The following is a 17,736-nucleotide window of genomic DNA, read 5'->3' on the forward strand; positions in this document are numbered from 1 at the left end:
GGTATTAGAAATGTTTCTACTCCTAATGCAAAGCGTGCAAAACTGCCTAAAACTGCTAAAACTGCTTAAACTACTTGTGATAAAACTGCTGAAATTTTTCAAAATATTGGGGACAATGATCCCATTGCTTTAGATCATAATGGTTTAGATTTTGATGATTGTCATATCTCTGAAGTTATTAAGTTCTTACAAAAACTTGCTAGAAGTCCCAATGCTAGTGCTATAAATTTGGCCTTTACAAAACATATTACAAATGCTCTCATTAAAGCTAGAGAAGAGAAATTAAAACTTGAAACTTCTATTCCTAGGAAGTTGGAAGATGGTTGGGAGCCCATCATTAAGATGAAGGTCAATGATTTTGATTGGAATGCTTTATGTGATCTTGGTGCAAGTATTTCTGTTATGCCTAAGAAAATCTATGATATGCTTGACTTGCCACCATTGAAAAATTGTTATTTGGATGTTAATCTCGCTGATAATTCTATGAAGAAACCTTTGGGGAGGATTGATAATGTTCATATTACGGTTAACAATAACCTTGTCCCTGTTGATTTTGTTGTCTTGGATATTGAATGCAATGCATCTTGTCCCATTATTTTGGGAAGACCTTTTCTTCGAACTGTTGGTGCTATTATTGATATGAAGGAAGGGAATATTAAGTATCAATTTCCTCTCAAGAAAGGTATGGAACACTTCCCTAGAAAGAGAATGAAGTTACCTTTTGATTCTATTATTAGAACAAATTATGATGTTGATGCTTCATCTCTTGATAATACTTGATTCACATTTTCTGCGCCTAGCTGAAAGGCGTTAAAGAAAAGCGCTTATGGGAGACAACCCATTATTTTACTTCTGCCCTTTTGTTTTATATTTGAGTCTTGGAAGTTGTTACTACTGTAGCAACCTCTCCTTATCTTTATTTTATTGCATTGTTGTGCCAAGTAAAGTCTTTGATAGTAGGGTTGATACTAGATTTGGATTACTGCGCAGAAACAGATTTCTTGCTGTAACGAAATTGAGTAACCCCGTCTGTAGGTAACTCAGAAAAATCTGCCAATTTACGTGCGTGATCCTCAGATATGTACGCAACTTTCATTCAATTTGAGCTTTTTCATATGATCAAGTTAAGTGCCCCAGAAAAATTTGTCTTTACGGACTGTTCTGTTTTGACAGATTCTGCCTTTTATTTCGCATTGCCTCTTTTGCTATGTTGGATGGATTTCTTTGTTCCATTAACTTTCAGTAGCTTTGTGCAATGTCCAGAAGTGTTAAGAATGGTTATGTCACCTCTGAATATGTGAATTTTTGATTATGCACTAACCCTCTAATGAGTTTGTTTTGAGTTTGGTGTGGAGGAAGTTTTCAAGGATCAAGAGAGGAGGATGATACAATATGATCAAGAAGAGTGAAAAGTCTAAGCTTGGGGATTCCCCCGTGGTTCATCCCTACATATTTCAAGAAGACTCAAGCATCTAAGCTTGGGGATGCCCAAGGCATCCCTTCTTCATCGACAACTTATCAGGTCACCTCTAGTGAAACTATATTTTTATCCCGTCACATCTTATGTGCTTTACTTGGAGCGTCTGTATGTTTTTATTTTTGTTTTTGTTTGAATAAAATCGGATCCTAGCATTCTTTGTTTGGGAGAGAGACACGCTCCGCTGTTGCATATGAACACTGGTGTTCTTAGCTTTACTTTTAATGTTCATGGCGAAGGTTGAAACTGCTTCGTTCATTGTTATATGGTTGGAAACAGAAAATGCTTCATGTGGTAATTGGTATAATGTCTTGAATAATTTGATACTTGGCAATTGTTGTGCTCAAATAGATCATGTTTAAGCTCTTGCATCATATACTTTGCACCTATTAATGAAGAACTACCATGGAGCTTGTTGACATTTGGTTTGCATGATTGGTCTCTCTAAAGTCTAGATATTTTCTGGTGAGGTGTTTGAACAACAAGGAAGACAGTGTAGAGTCTTATAATGCTTGCAATATGTTCTTATGTAAGTTTTGCTGTACCGGTTCATACTTGTGTTTGTTTCAAACAACTTTGCTAGCCAAAGCCTTGTATTGAGAGGGAATACTTCTCGTGCATCCAAATCCTTGAGCCAAAACCTATGCCATTTGTGTCCACCATACCTACCTACTACATGGTATTTTTCTGCCATTCCAAGTATATACTTCATATGCTACCTTTAAACAATTCAAAAGTTATTATCTCTTATTTGTGTCAATGTTTTATAGCTCATGAGGAAGTATGTGGTGTTTTATCTTTCAATCTTGTTGGGCAGACTTTCACCAATGGACTAGTGGCTTCATCCGCTTATCCAATAATTTTGCAAAAAGAGCTGGCAATGGGATTCCCACCCCAATTAATTAACTTTCATTAATAATTCTCTTCACATGTTTTGCCCTGATTCATCAGTAAGCAACTTAATTTTGCAAATAGACACTCCTTCATGGTATGTGAATGTTGGAAGGCACCCGAGGATTTGGTTAGCCATGGCTTGTGAAAGCAAAAGGTTGGGAGGAGTGTCATCCATAAATAAATAAAAAACTAAAGTACATGTGTAAACAAAAGAGAAGAGGGATGATCTACCTTGCTGGTAGAGATAACGTCCTTCATGGGAGCCGCTCTTTGAAAGTCTGTTTGATGAGGGGGTTAGAGTGCCTACTACCATTCGTTGACAACAACAAACACCTCTCAAAACATTACTTTTATGCTCTCTATATGATTTCAAAACTTGAAAAGCTCTAGCACATGATTTGATCCCTGCTTCCCTCTGCGAAGGGCCTTTCTTTTACTTTATGTTGAGTCAGTTTACCTACTTCTTTCTATCTTAGAAGCAAACACTTGTTTCAACTGTGTGCATTGATTCCTACATACTTGCTTATTTGCATTCATCATATTACTTTGTCTTGACAATCATCCATGAGATATACATCCATGAGATATACATGTTGAAGTTGAAAGCAACTGCTGAAACTTATATCTTCCTTTGTGTTGCTTCAAAACTTTCTACTAAGAATTTATTGCTTTATGAGTTAACTCCTATGCAAGTCTTATTGATGCTTGTCTTGAAAGTACTATTCATGAAAAGTCTTTGCTATATGATTCAGTTGTTTAATCATTTTCTTTACCATTGCTTCGAATCACTTCATTCATCTCATATGCTTTACAATAGTATTGATCAAGATTATGATAGCATGTCACTTCAGAAATTATCCTTGTTATCGTTTACCTACTCGAGGGCGAGTAGGAACTAAGCTTGGGGATGCTTGATACGTCTCAAACGTATCTATAATTTCTTATGTTCCATGCTACTTTTATGATGATACTCACATGTTTTATACACACTTTATGTCATTATTATGCATTTTCCGACACTAACCTATTGACAAGATGCCGAAGCGCCAGTTCCTGTTTTCTGCTGTTTTTGGTTTCAGAAATCCTACAAAGGAAATATTCTCGGAATTGGACGAAATCAATGCCCAGGGTCTTATTTTTCCACGGAGCTTCCAGAAGACTGAAGAGCATACGAAGTGGGGCCACGAGGGGCCGTAACCATAGGGCGGCGCGGCCTGCATGGGGCCCGCGCCAGCCTATGGTGTGGGGCCCCTGCGCCGCCTCCAACTCTGCCCTTCCGCCTACTTAAACTCTCCGTCGCGAAAACCCTATTACCGAGAGCCACGATACAGAAATAGTTCCAGAGATGCCGCCGCCGCCAATCCCATCTCGGGGGATTCAGGAGATCGCCTCCGGCACCCTGCCGGAGAGGGGAATCATCTCCCGGAGGACTCTTCATCACCATGATCGCCTCCGGATTGATGTGTGAGTAGTTCATCCTTGGACTATGGGTCCATAGCAGTAGGTAGATGGTTGTCTTCTCCTCATTGTCCTATCATGTTAGATCTTGTGAGCTGCCTATCATGATCAAGATCATCTATTTGTAATGCTACATGTTGTGTTTGTTGGGATCCGATGAATATGGAATACTATGTCAAGTTGATCATCAATCTATCATATATGTGTTGTTTATGATCTTGCATGCTCTCCGTTGCTAGTAGAGGCTCTGGCCAAGTTGATACTTGTGACTCCAAGAGGGAGTATTTATGCTCGATAGTGGGTTCATGCCTCCATTGAATCTGGGATAGTGACAAAAAGTTCTAAGGTTGTGGATGTGTTGTTGCCACTAGGGATAAAACATCAATGCTTTGTCTAAGGATATTTGTGTTGATTACATTACGCACCATACTTTGGCAACTTAATACTGGAAGGGGTGCGGATGCTAACCCGAAGGTGGACTTTTTAGGCATAGATGCATGCTGGATAGCGGTCTATGTACTTTGTCGTAATGCCCTAATTAAATCTCATAGTAGTCATCATGATATGTATGTGAATTGTTATGCCCTCTCTATTTGCCAATTGCCCAACTGTAATTTGTTCACCCAACATGCTATTTATCTTATTGGAGAGACACCACTAGTGAACTGTGGACCCCGGTCCATTCTTTTACATCTGAATACAATCTACTGCAAACATTGTTCTCTACTGTTCTTCGCAAACAAACATCATTTTCCACACCATACATTTAATCCTTTGTTTACAGCAAGCCGGTGAGATTGACAACCTCACTGTTACGTTGGGGCAAAGTATTTTGATTATGTTGTGCAGGTTCCACGTTGGCGCCGGAATCCCTGGTGTTGCGCCGCACTACGCTCCGTCACCAACGACCTTCACGTGGCCCTTGACTCCTACTGGTTCGATAAACCTTGGTTTCTTACTGAGGGAAACTTGCTGCTGTACGCATCACACCTTCCACTTGGGGTTCCCAACGGGCGTGTGCTTTACGCGTCATCAGTCACACAAGAAACTGATGCATATCAAGCCGTGTTTTCATTCGATTCGTGAGTACATCGAAGATGGAGAAGTAACGATTTGCAAAGTACACACTGATCTGAATGTGGCAGATCCGTTTACTGAAGCTCTCCCTAGGGCAAAGCATGACGAACACCAGAATGCCACGGGTGTTAGGTACCTTACAATGTAATCTAGATTATCGACTCTAGTGCAAGTGGGAGACTGTTGGAGATATGCCCAAGAGGCAATAATAAATTGGTTATTATATATCTTTATGTTTATGATAAATGTTTACATACCATGCTATAATTGTATTAACTGAAACATTGATACAAGTGTGTTATGTGAACAACAAGGAGTCCCTAGTAAGCCTCTTGTATAACTAGCTTGTTGATTAATGGATGATCATCGTTTCATGATAATGAACATTGGATGTTATTAATAACAAGGTTATGTCATTGATGAATGATGTAATTGAAAGGACACGGATGTCGCCTAGAGGGGGGGGGGGGTGAATAGGTGATTTAAAACTTTTACGAGATGGGATTAACAAATGCGGAATAAAACTAGCGTTTACTTTGTCAAGCCCAAAGCCTATATACTATGGTTCACCTATGTGCACCAACAACTTATGCTAAGCAATACAAGCAACTATGTGATAGCAGGATATATAACTTCAAGCACGATGGCTATCACAAGGTAAAGTGCATAAGTAAAGAGCTCGGGTATAGAGATAACCGAAGCACGCGGGAGATGAAGATTTATCCCGAAGTTCACACTCTTGCGAGTGCTAATCTCCGTTGGAGAGGTGCAGTGGCTTAGTGCTCCCGAACGCCACAAGAGGCTCACCTTGAGGTGTGGTTGCTCGATGCACACCAACGCCACAAAGGCCTCACCCCAAGATGCGGTACTCACACCACACACCGAATGCCACGAAGGCGCCTCACCTAAATCTCCGGTGACCCTCGCCACAAAGGCCTAGGTCACGGTTCCACTAAGGGATTTCCTTCGAGGCGGAAACTGGGCCTTACACAAAGGTTGGGGCACACATCCACAACTTAATCGGAGGCTCCCAACAAATCACCACAAAGGTCTAGAATCCGTCTAGGGTTCCAAGAACCCAAGAGTAACAACCTTCTTGCTTTCACCACCACGAATCACCGTGGAGAACTCAAACCTATGCACCAAATGCAATGGCAAGAACACCACAAAGATGCTCAAGTCCTTCTCTCTCAAATTCCAACAAAGCTACAAAAGCTATTGGGGGAATAAGAGAGGAAGAACAAAGAGGAGAACACAAAATTCTCCAAGATCTAGATCCCAAAGATTCACTCACAAAGAGATGATTTGGTTTGGTCAAAGTGTGGATCTAGATCCCCTCAATCTTTCTCTCAAAAAGATGCAAGAATCATTGGTTGGGGAAAGAGAGATCAAGCTCACAAAAATTCAACAACAATGGTGGTGAGCTTGAGAGAGAGGAGGAAGAAGAAGGATCCAGAAAAAAACTTGAGAAGAGAGAGAGAGGGGGCTTAAAAGGAGGCCCCCAATTTTCCTGCCCGTTGGAGGCTGCTGCGCGCGCAGGAGAAGGGATCGGTAGTACCGGCCCTTGGTGGCCGGTACTACCGACCAGTGTTGGTAGGAGGCGGCGGAGGTGGTGAGCTGCGGGCTGGGAGGGGAGGCCGGAGCCTCCGGCCGTGGTACCGGCTGAGGTACCGCTGGGCTCCAAACTCCCCTGGCAACCATCTGTGGCACACAGGCCACTTCCGGTACCTCGGGCGGTACTACCGGCCGTTCACGGGCGGTACTACCGGCCGTGCTTGGGCGGTACTACCCTCTTTGGGCAAACTTAGAAAAAGCATAACTTGAGTATCCGGACTCCGATTTTGATGATCTTGGACTCGTTTCGAAGCTAGTAACAAGATCTACAAGATCATGCAGGGAACCATCATAGTCCAGCAAAGGAGTATAGAAACAAATTATGAAAGGTTTGACCTATCTAAGAAAGACATATCGGTAAAACCTCCAACCTCGAAAATGCAACAAGTTGCCCATGCAAAAAAACCATTCTTGATGAACTAGAGCTTGTCATGAGAATACACACAAGCTCTAAAACATCACATGGACAAGATCCAAATAAAAACCAAGAAAGATGATGCAAGGATGCAAAGGTTTGAGCTCTCCGAAGGATACGATCGAGTTACTCACTCGAGAGCCCTCTTGATAGAACGGCAACTAAACTAAAAACCGGTCTCCAACTACACCATGAGACAGATGAGAAAGAAACCCTATCAAGAGCAAACCTTAACCTTGCACATTCCACTTGATCTTGATGATGACGGTCTTGACCGCAACAAGATGGAACGCCTTTCTTGATTGTGCTTGCTTGATGAAGACATGCGAAATGCTCCCCCATACTCCACTATGGGAGAGCTCTCACCCATACTCCACTACGGGAGAGCTTCTTCTTCGACGCATCTTCACATATCCATGATCACCATATGGATAGCAAGAGTCAAGCAAAGGATCTATTCGAGATGGCTCATCTTGAACTTGCACTTCATTATGTTGATGTCTTGAAGTAACTTGAGGGCTCACTTCATCTTCATCTTCAAGACATACTTGACACTTGATATCCTTCATCAATTTCTTCTTATTGCAACCTTGAAGCCAACATATGGTTCAAGCATTGCCTATGGACAACACCTACAAATATAACTCAATGCAAACATTAGTCCATAGGGATTGCCATTAATTACCAAAACCACACATGGGGGCTCCATGCACTTTCAGTAATGGACACACCCAATTAAGCGTAGCATAAGATCACGTCATTAAGTTCATTTGCTATAAGCTTTCAATACAAAGTTACCTAGTCCTTCGACCATGAGATCATGTAAATCACTTATGCCGGAAGGGTACTTTGATTACATCAAACGCCACTGCGTAAATGGGTGGTTATAAAGGTGGGATTAAGTATTCAGAAATTATGAGTTGAGGCATATGGATCAAGAGTGGGATATTGTCCATCCCGATGACGGATAGATATACTTTGGGCCCTCTCGGTGGAATGTCGTCTAATTAGCTTGCAAGCATATGAATGGTTCATAAGAGACCACATACCACGGTACGAGTAAAGAGTACTTGTCAGGAGACGAGGTTGAACGAGGTATAGAGATACCGATGATCAAACCTCGGACAAGTAAAATATCGATGTGACGAAGGGAATCGGTATCGTATGTAAATGGTTCAATCGATCACTAAGTCATCGTTGAATATGTGGGAGCCATTATGGATCTCCAGATCCCGCTATTGGTTATTGGTCAGAGAGAAGTCTCAACCATGTATGCATAGTTCGCGAACCGTAGGGTGACACACTTAATGTTTGATGTCGTTTAAGTAGATATGGAATATGGAATGGAGTTTGAAGTTTTGTTCGGAGTCTCGGATGGGATCCAGAACATCACGAGGAGTTCCGGAATGGTCCGGAGAATAAGATTCATGTATAGGAAGTCATTTTCCAAGTTTGAAAATGATCTGGTGCATTTATGGAAGGTTCTAGAAGGTTCTAGAAAAGTCCGGAAGAAATCACCATGGAAGGTGGAGTCCCGGAGGGACTCCACCTAGCATGGCCGGCCAACCCTAAGGGGGAGGAGTCCCAGGTGGACTCCACCATGGTGGCCGGCCACCCCCTCCCCAAGGAAAGGTGGGAGTCCCACCTTGAGTAGGAGTCCCATCTTGAGTAGGTTTCATCCTTATGGCAAGTTTTGTGTTGGGGTCTTATTCGAAGACTTGGACTACAACTCTTGGGGGTTTCCACCTATAAAAAGAGGAGCAAGGGGAGGGGGCCGGCCATTCAAGCCTCCAACCTTGGCCGCCCCCTAGTGGCCGGCGCCCAATACCCCCCTCTCCCCAAACCCTAGCGCCCCTCCTCCACATACTACTCCCGCATCGGATAGGCGAAGCCCTGCCAGAGTTCTCCACCACCACCGCCACCACGCCGTCGTGCTGCCGGGATTCCGAGGAGGATCTACTACTTCCGCTACCCGCTGGAACGGGGAGAAGGACGTCGTCTTCATCAACACCAAACGTGTGACCGAGTACGGAGGTGCTGCCCGATTGTGGCGCCGTCAAGATCTTCTACGCGCTTTTGAAAGCGGCAAGTGATCATCTTATGCAACAACGAGATCTAATCTCATAGGCTTTGGAAATCTTCAAGGGTTAGTCTCGTGATCCCCTCGTTGCTACAATCTTCTAGATTGCATCTTGGCTTGGTTTTCGTTCTTGCGGTAGGAAATTTTTGTTTTCTATGCTACGAATCCCATCAGTCACTACAAAGTCCGGCCCAACGCCATGAAGGCCTCACTCAGGTCTCCTGTGAGCAACGCCACAAAGGCCTAGCCCACTTCCACTAAGTGATTTCCTCAAGGCAAAAATCGGGCATTTACAAGGTTCTTGGGGCACACATCCACAACTGAATCGGAGGCTCCCAATAACTGTAGCAACACAATAAGAACAACAAGAACAAGTCAATCACAAACAACTAGGGATTCCAAATGGAACACTTGCAAAGGGGGCCCTCAAGAAAATGAGGGGGGAATGAAAATCGCTTCGGTGAAGATGTAGATCCGGGTCTTCTCCTTCGATTCTCCAAAGATCAAAGGCTTTGGATGGTTGGAGGAGGACATCTAGTGATTCTTATGGCTCAACAATGACGAGATCTTCTTTTTAGGCCGAGCAACCTCTTCCATTGTGGAAGAGGGCTATTTATATGAGTAGATGCTTCAGATCTGACCGTTGTGGATTTTTTTTGTGTAAAACCGGAAGTACCGGCCGCAAGGGCCGGAAGTTCCGGCCAGATCCATTTCCCTACTTTCCTGATGCCGCTGACGCTGGCGGAACAAGGGCGGTAGTACCGGCGGGCGGTACTACCAGCCAAGTTCCGGCCTACTTCCGGAAACGCGTAAAACGCCCCTCGAAACATACTGCAACCAAATGTGTTGTTTCCAGAAGTAGACCGTAAGTAGGGCGGTAGTACCGGTCGCTGGTACTACCGGCCTACTTCCGCCCGTGGCCAATGCAGAGTGCCGTGCTGGTGCTGCCGGTAGGGGAATCTGGGCGGTAGTTCCGCCAGCTCTGGCCGGAACTTCCGCCTCGAGCAGAAACACAGCAACTTTTTTATTTTTGAGTTATCTATCTAGCAGACTTATGTGTAGCATCAATCTATATACCTGTATACTGATACGCGTACAGCACGCGTCCGTTGGGAACCCCAAGAGGAAGGTGTGATGCGTACAGCAGCAAGTTTCCCTCAGTAAGAAACCAAGGTTTATCGAACCAGTAGGAGCCAAGAAGCACGTTGAAGGTTGATGGTGGCGGAGTGTAGTGCGGTGCAACACCAGGGATTCCGGCGCCAACGTGGAACCTGCACAACACAACCAAAATACTTTGTCCCAACATAACAGTGAGGTTTTCAATCTCACCGGCTTGCTGTAATAAAGGATTAGATGTATAGTGTGGATGATGATGTTTGCAAAGAACAGTAAGAACAATGTTTGCAGTAGATTGTATTCGATGTAAAAGAATGGACCAGGGTCCACAGTTCACTAGTGGTGTCTCTCCGATAATAAATAGCATGTTGGGTGAACAAATTACAGTTGGGCAATTGACAAATAAAGATGGCATGACAATGCACATACATATTATGATGAGTAGTGTGAAATTCAATTGGGAATTACGACAAAGTACATAGACCGCTATCCAGCATGCATCTATGCCTAAAAAGTCCACCTTCGGGTTAGCGTTCGCACCCCTTCCAGTATTAAGTTGCAAACAACAGACAATTGCATTAAGTATGGTGCATAATGTAATCAACACAAATATTCTTAGACATAGCATTGATGTTTTATCCCTAGTGGCAACAGCACATCCACAACCTTAGAACTTTCTGTCACTGTCCCAGATTTAATGGAGGCATGAACCCACTATCGAGCATAAATACTCCCTGTTGGAGTTACAAGTATCAACTTGGCTAGAGCCTCTACTAGCAACGGAGAGCATGCAAGATCATAAACAACACATAGATGATAGATTGATAATCAACATAACATAGTATTCCATATTCATCGGATCCCAACAAACGCAACATGTAGCATTACAAATAGATGATCTTGATCATGTTAGGCAGCTCACAAGATCCGACAATGAGGAGAAGACAACCATCTAGCTACTGCTATGGACCCATAGTCCAGGGGTGAACTACTCACACATCACCCCGGAGGCGATCATGGTGATGAAGAGTCCTCCGGGAGATGATTCCCCTCTCCGGCAGGGTGCCGGAGGCGATCTCCTGAATCCTCCGAGATGGGATTGGCGGCGGCTGCGTCTCTGGAAGGTTTTCCATATCGTGGCTCTCGGTACTGAGGTTTTCTCGACGAACGCTTTAAGTAGGCGGAAGGGTAGGTCAGGGGGCGACGCGAGGGGCCCACACGCCAGGGCCGCGCGGACAAGTCTTGGGCCGCGCCGCCCTGTTGTGTCGGCGCCTCGTCGCCCCACTTCGTTTCCCTTTCGGTCTTCTGGAAGCTTCGTGGAAAAATAAGACCCTGGGCGTTGATTTCGTCCAATTCCGAGAATATTTCCTTTGTAGGATTTCTGAAACCAAAAACAGCAGAAAACAACAACTGGCTCTTCGGCATCTTGTTAATAGGTTAGTACCGGAAAATGCATAAATATGACATAAAGTGTGTATAAATCATGTGAGTATCATCAATAAAGTAGCATGGAACATAAGAAATTATAGATACGTTTGAGACGTATCAAGCATCCCCAAGCTTAGCTCCTACTCGTCCTCGAGTAGGTAAACGATAACAAAGATAATTTCTGAAGTGACATGCTATCATAATCTTGATCAATACTATTGTAAGCATATGTAATGAATGCAGCGATTCGAAGCAATGGTAAAGATAATGGTTAAACAACTGAATCATATAGCAAAGACTTTTCTTGAATAGTACTTTCAAGACAAGCATCTATAAGTCTTGCATAAGAGTTAGCTCATAAAGCAATAGATTCAAAGTAAAGGCATTGAAGCAACACAAAGGAAGATTTAAGTTTCAGCAGTTGCTTTCAACTTCAACATGTTTATCTCATGGATAATTGTAAATACAAAGTAATATGATGAATGCAAATATGCAAGTATGTAAGAATCAATGCATAGTTAACACAAGTGTTTGCTTCTAAGATAGAAAGAAATGGGTAAACTGACTCAACATAAAAGTAAAAGAATGGCCCTTCGAAGAGGGAAGCATGGATTGCTATATTTGTGCTAGAGCTTTTATTTTGAAAACATAAAGAGAGCATAAAAGTAAAGTTTTGAGAGGTGTTTGTTGTTGTCAACGAATGGTAGCGGGCACTCTAACCCCCTTGCCAGACAGACTTTCAAAGAGCGGCTCCCATGAAATTTTTTATTTTTTGGTGACACTCCTTCCAACCTTTGCTTTCACAAACCATGGCTAACCGAATCCTCGGGTGCCTGCCAACAATCTCATACCATGAAGGAGTGTCTTTTATTTTAGTTTTATTTAGATGACACTCCTCCCCACCTTTGCTTTCTCAAGCCATGGCTAACCGAATCCTCGGGTGCCGTCCAACAATCACATACCATGGAGGAGTGTCTATTTGTAAAATTATGAAAGTTAATTAATTGGGGCTGGGAACCCCATTGCCAGCTCTTTTTGCAAAATTATTGGATAAGCGGATGAAGCCACTAGTCCATTGGTGAAAGTTGCCCAACAAGATTGAAAGATAAACACCACATACTTCTTCATGAGCTATAAAACATTGACACAAATAAGAGGTAATAACTTTTGAATTGTTTAAAGGTAGCACTCGAGCAATTTACTTTGGAATGGCAGAAAATACCATGTAGTAGGTAGGTATGGTGGACACAAATGGCATAGTTTTTGGCTCAAGGATTTTGGATGCATGAGAAGTAATCCCTCTCAATACAAGGCTTAGGCTAGCAAGGTTGTTTGAAGCAAACACAAGTATGAACCGGTACAGCAAAACTCACATAAGAACATATTGCAAGCATTATAAGACTCTACACTGTCTTCCTTGTTGCTCAAACCCTTACCAGAAAATATCTAGACTTTAGAGAGACCAATCATGCAAACCAAATTTTAGCAAGCTCTATGTATTTCTTCACTAATAGGTGCAAAGTATATGATGCAAGAGCTTAAACATGATCTATATGAGCACAACAATTGCCAAGTATCAAATTATTCAAGATATTATACCAATTACCACATGTAGCATTTTCTGTTTCCAACCATATAACAATTAACGAAGCAGTTTCAACCTTCGCCATGAACATTAGAATAAAGCTAAGAACATATGTGTTCATATGCAACAGCGGAGCGTGTCTCTCTCCCACACAATGAATGCTAGGATCCAATTTTATTCAAACAAAAGGAAAACAAGAACATAAAGACGCTCCAAGTAAAGCACATAAGATGTGACGGAATAAAAATATAGTTTCACTAGAGGTGACCTGATAATTTGTCGATGAAGAAGGGGATGCCTTGGGCATCCCCAAGCTTAGATGCTTGAGTCTTCTTGAAATATGCAGGGATGAACCACGGGGGCATCCCCAAGCTTAGAGCTTTCACTCTCCTTTGATCATATTGTATCATCCTCCTCTTTTGATCCTTGAAAACTTCCTCCACACCAAACTCAAAACAAACTCATTAGAGGGTTAGTGCATAATCAAAAATTCACATGTTCAGAGGTGACATAATCATTCTTAACACTTCTGGACATTGCACAAAGCTACTGAAAGTTAATGGAATAAAGAAATCCATCAAGCATAGCAAAATAGGCAATGCGAAATAAAAGGCAGAATCTGTCAAAACAGAACAGTTCGTAAAGACGATTTTTTCTGGGGCACTAGACTTGCTCAAATGAAAATTCTCAAATTGAATGAAAGTTGCGTACATATCTGAGGATTACTCAATTAAATTGGCAGATTTTTCTGAGTTACCTACAGAGAATACTACTCAAATTCGTGACAGCAAGAAATCTGTTTCTGCGCATTAATCCAAATCTAGTATGAACCTTACTATCAAAGACTTTACTTGGCACAACAATGCAATAAAATAAAGATAAGGAGAGGTTGCTACAGTAGTAACAACTTTTAAGACTCAAATATAAAATAAAAGTGCAGAAGTAAAATCATGGGTTGTCTCCCATAAGCACTTTTCTTTAACGCCTTTCAGCTAGGCGCAGAAAGTGTGTATGAAGTGTTATCAAGAGATGAAGCATCAACATCATAATTTTCACAACTTGTCACAATAGGTATCTTAGATGCTCCATTATCTATAGTGGTATTAAGGGCTTTGTCAATTTTAGGCCTATAATAGTTTTTTGGTTTAGGCACCTTAGAGACATACATGAACTTTTGCTCCTTACCCACATAAGCTTTCTCCTTAAACTTAATAGAAGAAAAAGTTGAACCCAAGGTTCCCATAGCTTCTTCAAGTTCACTAATCCTTTGGGTTTGATTATCATGAATAGCACAAGCTTCTAAGATGGCAATTCTCTCATTAATTCCACCTAGAGATTTATCAAGTTTATCAGTGCTATTAAGTAATACTCCCAATTTAGTCTCAATACTTGGCAGATTTTGCTCTATGGTCTTCAACTTTTCCATGACATCTTAAAGAGAGATTTCAATTTTAACTTCATTAACAGGTGGTATTCCAAATAGACTCTCAATAATGCAACTAGCTTCTAAAGCAGGAGTGCCTAGGAAATTACCTCCCGCGAGACAATCAAGAACATACCTATTCCAGCTAGAGATACCAACATAAAAATTCCTGAGTAGGATAATAGTGGAGTGTTTCTTAGTGCACCTATTATGAGCATCACTAATTCTATACCAAGCATCTTTTAAACATTCTCCCCCTTGTTGCTTAAACGAACGAACTTCAACTTCAGGATTACTCATTTTAGCAATAGTAGATAAAGCAAACTAGATAAAGTAAATGCAAGTAACTAAATTTTTTGTGTTTTTAATATGGAGAACGCAAACAAGATAGTAAATAAAGTAAAGCAAGTAACTATTTTTTTTGTATTTTGATATAATGCAGCAAACAAAGTAGTAAATAAAAATAAAGTAAAGCAAGACAAAAACAAAGTAAAGAGATTGGAAGTGGAGACTCCCCTTGCAGCGTGTCTTGATCTCCCCGGCAACGGCGCCAGAAATTTAGCCTTGATACGCGTACAACACGCGTCCGTTGGGAACCCCAAGAGGAAGGTGTGATGCGTACAGCAGCAAGTTTCCCTCAGTAAGAAACCAAGGTTTATCGAACCAGTAGGAGCCAAGAAGCACGTTGAAGGTTGATGGTGGCGGAGTGTAGTGCGGCGCAACACCAGGGATTCCGGCGCCAATGTGGAACCTGCACAACACAACCAAAATACTTTGTCCCAACGTAATAGTGACGTTGTCAATCTCACCGGCTTGCTGTAACAAAGGATTAGATGTATAGTGTGGATGATGATGTTTGCAGAGAACAGTAAGAACAATGTTTGCAGTAGATTGTATTCGATGTAAAAGAATGGACCGAGGTCCACAGTTCACTAGTGGTGTCTCTCCGATAAGAAATAGCATGTTGGGTGAACAAATTACAGTTGGGCAATTGACAAATAAAGATGGCATGACAATGCACATACATATTATGATGAGTAGTGTGAAATTCAATTGGGCATTACGACAAAGTACATAGACCGCTATCCAGCATGCATCTATGCCTAAAAAGTCCACCTTCGGGTTAGCGTCCGCACCCCTTCCAGTATTAAGTTGCAAACAACAGACAATTGCATTAAGTATGGTGCGTAATGTAATCAACACAAATATCTTTAGACATATCATTGATGTTTTATCCCTAGTGGCAACAGCACATCCACAACCTTAGAACTTTCTGTCTCACACGTCCTGCATTTAATGGAGGCATGAACCCACTATCGAGCATAAATACTCTCTCTTGGAGTTACAAGTATCAACTTGGCCAGAGCCTCTACTAGCAACGGAGAGCATGCAAGATCATAAACAACACATAGATGATAGATTGATAATCAACATAACATAGTATTCCATATTCATCGGATCCCAACAAACGCAACATGTAGCATTACAAATAGATGATCTTGATCATGTTAGGCAGCTCACAAGATCCGACAATGATAGCACAATGAGGAGAAGACAACCATCTAGCTACTGCTATGGACCCATAGTCCAGGGGTGAACTACTCACACATCACTCCGGAGGCGATCATGGTGATGAAGAGTCCTCCGGGAGATGATTCCGCTCTCCGGCAGGGTGCCGAAGGCGATCTCCTGAATCCCCCGAGATGGGATTGGTGGCGGCTGCGTCTCTGAAAGGTTTTCCGTATCGTGGCTCTCGGTACTGGGGTTTTCTCGACGAAGGCTTTAAGTAGGCGGAAGGGTAGGTCAGGGGGCGACGCGAGGGCCCCACACGCCAGGGCCGCGCGGCCAAGGCCTGGGACGCGCCGCCCTGTTGTGTCGGTGCCTCGTCGCCCCACTTCGTTTCCCTTTCGGTCTTCTGGAAGCTTCGTGAAAAAATAAGACCCTGGGCGTTGATTTCGTCCAATTCCGAGAATATTTCCTTTGTAGGATTTCTGAAACCAAAAATAGCAGAAAACAACAACTGGCTCTTCGGCATCTTGTTAATAGGTTAGTGCCGGAAAATACATAAATATGACATAAAGTGTGTATAAAACATGTGAGTATCATCAATAAAGTAGCATGGAACATAAGAAATTATAGATACGTTTGAGATGTATCATATACGTCAACACACATAAACTTGTACCTGTGTTTACATCAAACACACAAAACCCATAAGGGCGGGAGATGTTCTTTCACACATCCACGTCAACAAGTCCGGGTGATGCACCCTGACCAGCCACGCCACGAGCAGGCTCGGTTACGACAGGGTCGACCTCGCCCTAGACCCAACACGACACATTGACCCCAGGTGAGCTGCATCCAACACAACCCAAGCACCCAAGCCGGCTCCGAACCATGCCTCCTCGACCATGCACATGATGGTAGTAATGGCCTAAGACTCCCGGTACTATCGATGCCACCCTTGGCGGAACCACCGTTGAGGTACCAGCCATATACTGTAATCTCTTCACGCCCTTGCACAATGCAAGATTCCACCGTCCACTAGTTAGCGGACCCTTGAGGGTGCTCACCAAATCCGTACAAGATTGGGGCAATCTCCACAACTCAATTGGAGGCTCCCAAGTAATCATCACAAAGGTCTCAACGCCACAAAAGGCAACAAGACGTCTAAGGTCCAAGGACACAAGAGGAACAAGCTCCGGGTACAAGCACCTAAAGTAATCAACTCACGACCTTTCACTGATGCGTTAAACTATGGAGAACTCAAGCCGATGCACCAAATGCAATGGCAAGAACATAGAAGATGCTCCAATCTTGCACTCTTAAATTCCACCAAAGCTACAAAATCTACCGTGGAATAAGAGAGGAGGAACAAAAAGGAGAACTTCAAATTTCTCCTAGATCTACATCTAAAGGATTCCCTCACAAAGAGGAGATTTTGATTGGTCAAAATATGGATCTAGATCTCCTCTATCTTATCTGTCGAATAGGTGCAAGAATCACCGGAGGGAGAAAGAGATAGAAAGATCACAAGAGGTCAACAATGGTGATGAAAACTAGGGAGAGGATCAGAGAGATAGAGAGATATTCCAAGAAGAAGATCCCCTTAAATACGTGTTTGCGATTTCTGCCGTTGGGCTGGATCCGGCCGGGCTGGTAGTACTAT

This window comes from Lolium perenne, chromosome 2, assembly GCF_019359855.2.
Source record: "Lolium perenne isolate Kyuss_39 chromosome 2, Kyuss_2.0, whole genome shotgun sequence".
NCBI classification, from domain to species: Eukaryota; Viridiplantae; Streptophyta; class Magnoliopsida; order Poales; family Poaceae; genus Lolium; species Lolium perenne.